Source organism: Mus pahari, chromosome 22, assembly GCF_900095145.1.
Source record: "Mus pahari chromosome 22, PAHARI_EIJ_v1.1, whole genome shotgun sequence".
Classification (NCBI taxonomy): Eukaryota; Metazoa; Chordata; class Mammalia; order Rodentia; family Muridae; genus Mus; species Mus pahari.
This window is the reverse complement of record NC_034611.1, coordinates 24916852-24923714: the sequence shown is the minus strand read 5'-3', so window position 1 is coordinate 24923714 and position 6863 is coordinate 24916852.

Below are 6863 nucleotides of genomic sequence, written 5' to 3'. Positions count from 1 at the left end.
AAGAAGAAGAAGAAGAAGAAGAAGAAGAAGAAGAAGAAGAAGAAGAAGAAGAAGAAGAAGAAGAAGAAGAAGAAGAAGAAGAAGAAGAAGAAGACAATCAACTGCATCCAGGAGAACATGGTACCATGTGACCCCAAGCATCATACTACAACAACACATAAATATTCCAATACAGCTTAAGCACAGTAAAATGACCTTAAAACCAACTTTATGAAGATGATAGAGGTCCTTAAAAAGAAAATGAAGAAATGCCTTTAAAAGTCTAGAAAAACACGAACAACAATTTTAGAAACTGAATAAATATCTTAACATAATTCAGGGAAACACAAACCACCAATGGATGGAAATGAATGAATCCCTAAAGAGAGCCAGAAATAATGAAACAGGTGAAGAAAATGAATAAAGTTTTTCAAGACCTGAAAATGGAAACTGAAGCAATAAAGAAAACATAATGTGAGTGAATTCTGAAAATGAAAGATTTGGGAACTTGAACAAAAACTATAGAGGAAAACTTCATCAACATCAACAGAAAATAAGAGATGGAAGACAGAATCTCAGGCATTGCAGACCCTATAGAACGAATAGATACATAGATGAAAGAAAAATGTTAAATCTATGAAACTCCTGACACAAAAAAGAAAATCTGAGGCATAATGAAAAGACTAAACCTGGACATAATAGGTATAAAAGATAAAGAATCCCAGCTGAAAACTCAGAAAATATTTTTAACAAATCACCAAAGAAAATATTCCTAGCCTTAAGAAAAAGATACCTAGAAGGGAAACAGAAGCTTACAGAACAACAAATATATTGGATGAGAAAAGAAACGCCTCTGAGCATATAGTAAACAAACCACTGAAGATACAGAACAAGAAAAAAACATTAAAAACTGCAAGAGCAAAAGACCAGATAATATATAAAGGCAGACCTATTAGAATAACACATGACTTCCCAACTGAGAGCCAGAAGTGTCTGGGCATATGTCTTACAGACTCTAAGAGACCATAGATGCCAGTTCAGACTACTATACCCACCAAAACTTTCAATTACCATAAATGGAGAAAACAAGATACTCCATGATAAAGTTAAATTTAAACAATATCTATCCTCAAATCCAGCCCTACAGAAGGTACTAGAAAGAAATCTCCAACCCAAGGAGGTTACCTACACCCATGAAAACACAGGAAAAAATGTCATACCACACATACACACACACACACACACACACACACACACACATGTTACCAACAGCAATACAATAACAGGAATTAACTTTAATTGCTCATTAATATCTCTCAATGTCAAAAGACTCAATTCCCACCGAAAAGACGGAGGCTATGAGAATGGAAAAAAAACAGGATACACAAAAAAACACAACACACCATCAAAGATGTACATTACTTCAGAGTAAATGGTTGCAAAAAGATTTTCCAAGCAAATGGACTTAAGAAAGAATCTGGTGTCATAACTAAATATACTTCAAACTCATCAGAAAGGCATCATCCAGTGAAAGATGGGAGCAGATGCAGAGGCCCAGAGATAAAACTTAAGCAGAGCTTAGAATCCTGTACAAAGGAGAGAAAGGATTGTAGAAACCAGAGATCAAGGACATCACACAAAAAAGGAAATGTGCACACACGCACATGTGTGCACGCGCGCGCACACATACACACACACACAATCAATCAATCAATCAATCAGTCAGTCAATCAATCAATCAACCAACTAACCAGAGTTCATAGGGGCTCATAGAAACAAAACCAATAACCAAGCAGCTTGCAGAGGTCTAAACTAGGTCCTCTGAATATATGTTATGCTGTGTAGCTTAGTGTTCTAGTGGGACTCCTAACAATGGAATCAGGGATTGTCTCTGACTCTTTTTTCTGTTTTTGATACCCTTTTCCTCTTACTGGGTTGTTTAGTCCAGACTTAATATGAAGAGATATGCCTAGTTGTATTGTAACTTGATATGCCATATGTAGTTGATAACCCTAAGAGACCTGCCCTTTTCTAAATAAAAATAGAGGAGAAGTAGATCTAGGAAAGAGAGGAAATGGGGAGAAGAGACTGGGATGAGAAGAGAAGAAGAGGTATATATATATATATATATATATATATATATATATATATATACATATATATATGCTTTCATTTTATAAATATAATATATATATTATATAATATATTATATGTACATATATATAGTAGAAATATGGCTTAGAATTTATTTTTTAGGTTGTATTTATGTATTGAGAAGTTAAACAAAGAATAGGAAAATACACATATGCAATAGCAACATTTTTATATTTTATAAATATTACATATATAATATATGTACATATATAATGGAAATGTGGCTTAGAATTTATTTTTAGGTTGTATTTATGTATTGAGACATTAAATGAAGAATAGGAAAATACACATATGCAATAGCAACAAAAAAAGAGGTCGTGAATTTGAAAGTGTGCAAGAGAATTGAAGGTACATGGGAAAAAGGAAGGGAAGAGATAATGATGTAACTATATACAAATCAAAATAATTTTAAATTAAATAAAAGCCCTTTCGCTGCTTCATGCAGTATAGAATGGTGGAGAGTCGTACTCTTGTGAAAAGCCAAGGTGATCTGGACAGCCAATAAGAAAGCGAGCACCACCCACATCTGGCTACATGAGAGCAAACAAAATGCTGGCTGAGGGTATAAAGGTTTGCCCAGTTCCTGCAATAAACAAGACTGCTTTGACACTTGCCTGACTCCCGGAGTCTGTGTAGTTGACCCAGGTCTTGATCAGGTAGCAAGCAATGTACCAGTGTCTGTGAAGGCCAGGAAAGGGCATCCAATGCCCTGGAGGTATAAGCATCCTGATGTGAGTGCTAAGAACCCAACAATGGATCCTCTGCAAGAGCACCAAGTGCTCTCTTGCCTCCTCTAGGGATGGGAGACCTGAGAAATGGAGCTATGATAGTAAGTGAACAAAGTTTCACTAAGATAGTGCTTAAAGCCAAAGTTATTCATAGTCCTTTGTAAAACTGAAAGAAAGTGACTTCCTTTCAGAAATGGTCCCAGGAAGTATGTCTGTGCCTGTCCTGTTGTCCTCTCCATTATTCTTTTCTAGAGAGACTCCAAACTGAGAAGACTAGAACATGATTAACATAGTTGCAGATGTATCAATGTTCTCAAGCTCTTACTCCAGGAAGACTTGGTCTTTAGGAAGCTTCCTCTCTTATTTTTATTTCTTTGTTAAAAAACGTTTTTAACTGAAATATAAAACATCACTTACCCCTCCCTTTACTGCCTCCAGCCTCTCCCAGCCACCCTCCCTCAAACCCCTCTCTTCTCCCCTCATTCTCAACCTAATAGCCTCTCTTTTTACTTTTTTCTTTACTAGTAATCTTATGAACTCTATATGTTGAAGCTCTTTGTCATTCATCTTCCATAGTGGTTCTTACTATATAATATTTTATTCGACTGCTCATCCATGATGAATTTAAAAATGGCTTTATATCTGTTATTTCAGTTTTAAAACTCTTAAAACAAACAATAAATACCCCCCAGGTATCTGCTGTGGCCTGAATGGTTAAAGTCTTCATGAGTGAAATTACTATTTTCCTTATTTAAAATAAATAAATAAAACTACAGATTGGGAAAAAACCTTCACTAATCCCACATCAGATAGAGGGCTAATATCCAAAATATATAAGGAACCCAAAAAGCTAACCACCAAGAAACTGACCAATCTAATAAAAAATTGGGGTACAGAACTAAACAGAGAATTCACAACAGAGGTATCTCAAATAGCTGAGAAGCACTTAAAGGCATGTCCAAAGTCCTTAGTGATCATTGAAATGCAAATCAAAACAACTGAGATTCCATATTAAACCAATCAGAAAGGCTAAGATCAAACCTCAAGTGATATACATGTTGGCTAGAATGTGGATCCCGTTGCTGATGGGATTGCAAACCGGTACTACCACTCTGGAAATCAATCTGGAGGTTCATCATAAAATTGGAAATAGATCTACCTGAAGATCCAGCTATACCACTCTTGGGCATATACCCAAAAGATGCCCCACCATGCCACAGGGGCATGTGTCCCACTATGTTCATACTGGACTTATTTGTTATAGTCAGAAGCTGTAAATGACCCTAATGTCCCACAATAGAAGAATTAATACAGAAAATGTCTTTCTTTTACACAATAGAATACTACTCAACTATTAAGAATGAGAACATCCTGATTTGCAGGCAAATGGATGGAACTAGAAAATATCATCCTGAGTGAGGTAACTCACACCCAAAAGGACATGCACTGTATGGACTCACTAATAAGTGGATATTAGCCAAAAACATACAAAATACCCAGAATACAATGTACAAAACTCAAAGTTAACAAGCCAAAGGTCCCAAGTGGAGATGCCTCAGTCCCACTTGGGAGGAAAAAGAAATAAATTACAGGAGAGGGGATGGAAGGAGGGGCCTGGGTTAGAAAGGGGACAGGGCAGGGAAGAGGGGAACATAATCAAGTATTGGGTGGGGGGAACAATACTGAAGTCCTGAGGGCCAGCAGAAAGAATGGAAACAGGCAACCTCTGGAGGTAGGAAATGGAAGGACCCTCTATAATGCACCAGAGACCTGGGAGGTGAGAGACACTCAGGACTCAAAGGGAGGGACCTTAAATTAAATGCCCTACAGTAGGGAGAAGGAACTTGTAGAGCCCACCTCCAGTAAAAAGATGGGGTATCAAGTGAGGGAGGGGGTTACCATACCACAGTCAAAAACCCAGAATTGTTCCTGTCTGAAAGAACTGCAGGGGAGAGAGAGAGAGAGAGAGAGAGAGAGAGAGAGAGAGAGAGAGAGAGAGAGAAGAGAAGAGAAGANAGAAGAGAAGAGAAGAGAAGAGAAGAGAAGAGAAGAGAAGAGAAGAGAAGAGAAGAGAAGAGAAGAGAAGAGAAGAGAAGAGAAGAGAAGAGAAGAGAACTGAGGAAAAGGCAGTCCCGAGACCTGTCCAAATTTGGATCCATCTCAAGGGGAGGGTCCAAGGCCTGACACTGTTACTGAGGCTATGGTGTGCTCACAAAAAGGGGCCTATCATGACTGCCCTCTGAAAGACCCCAAAAGCAGCTGAAAAAGTCAGATGCAGATATTTACACCCAACCAATGGACAGAAGCTACTGACCCCTGTGGTTGAGTTAGGGTAAAGCTGGAAGAAGTTGAGGAGGGGGGCAAAACTTACAACAGGACCAGCAGTCTCAACTAACCCGGACCCCTCAGACACTGAGCCACCAACAGACAGCATACAACAGCTGAATGAGCCCCCCAACACATATACACTGAGGACAGCCAGCTCTGGATTCAAGTCAGAGAAGATGCACCTAGCCGTCAAGAGACTAGAGGCCTCAAGGAATGGGAGGTCTGGTGGGGTTGGGGTGGGAATGGGGACAAACACTTGGAGACAGGGGTCAGGGGGTGGACAAGGAGGGGGATAAAGTCTGGACTGCAAAAAGAGATTAAATAAAAAATAAATGGGAAACATATTTGTCTCTCCAATAAATACATCTTTATGAATATGTGCTCAATGTTTCATGTCTCAACCCATTACTAACGATAGCAACTTACTTTTGTCATCTTACTAATGCCTATTTCACTACAGAGAAATAAAAATAAATAACCTTCCAGTCTGCACCAGCACCAAGTCTCCTAAGCCATGGAGTCGGCAGACACCCCGGTCCCTGGAGAACTACCCACATGATCTTAGGATCACTGGTGAGTGGAACACACATCTGCTCCAATCCAATCACGTACAGGACCTGAGACAGCACTAGGGAAGCAGAGAACCAGTCTGACCGGGGCACAAGTCCCTTCTGGTCTGCAACAGCACCAGGCCACCTAGGACACGGGGTCGGGAGACACCCCTACAGTCCCTAGAGGACTGCCCACGTGATCTTAGGATCATTGACCAGACTGCTCCACAGTCCTCAAAGGAGACAGCACTTCCACGCACCGTAACACACCTAGGATCTTAGGACAACAGGATCCCAGGATAACAGGAGCTGGGTCACACTAGTATTTGAGGAGCTCAGAGGAGCTTGACTGCCAAGAACTCATACACACCCAGAATCTCAGGTTCACAGGAGCNCACAATCAAAGAATCACAGAGAAATCTGGACTCTGAGAAGTCCTGAATCAACTGGGATTATGAAGGACAGATATATTAAGGGCAGCAAGCACATGAGATAATCAGATGGCAGGAGGCAAGCATAAGTACAGAAGCAACAAAAACCAAGGTTACTTGGCATCATTAGAACCAAATCTCCCACCATAGCAAGTCCTAGATACACCATCACATCAGAAAAGCAAGACATGGATTTAAGTCATTTCTCATGATGATGATGGAAGACTTTAGGAAGGAAATACAGGAAAACACAGGTAAATAGCTAGAAGCCTTTAAAGTGGAAACACAAATATCCCTTAGAGAGTTACAGGAAAACACTACCAAAAAGGTGATGGAATTTAATAAAACCATCCAGGATCTAAAAAAGGAAGTAGAAACAATAAAGAAAACCCAAAGGGAAACAACTCTGGAGATAGAAACCCTAGGAAAGAAGTCAGGAACCGTAGATGTGAGCATCAGCAACAGAATACAAGAGATAGAAGAGAGAATCTCAGGTGCAGAAGATTCCATAGGGAATGTGGACACAACAATCAAAGAAAATGCAAAATGCAAAAAGATCCTAACTCAAAACATCCAGGAAATCCAGCACACAATGAGAATACCAAACCTATGGATATTAGGAGTAGATGAGAATGAAGATTATCAACTTAAAGGGCCAGCAAATATATTCAACAAAATTATAGAAGAAAACT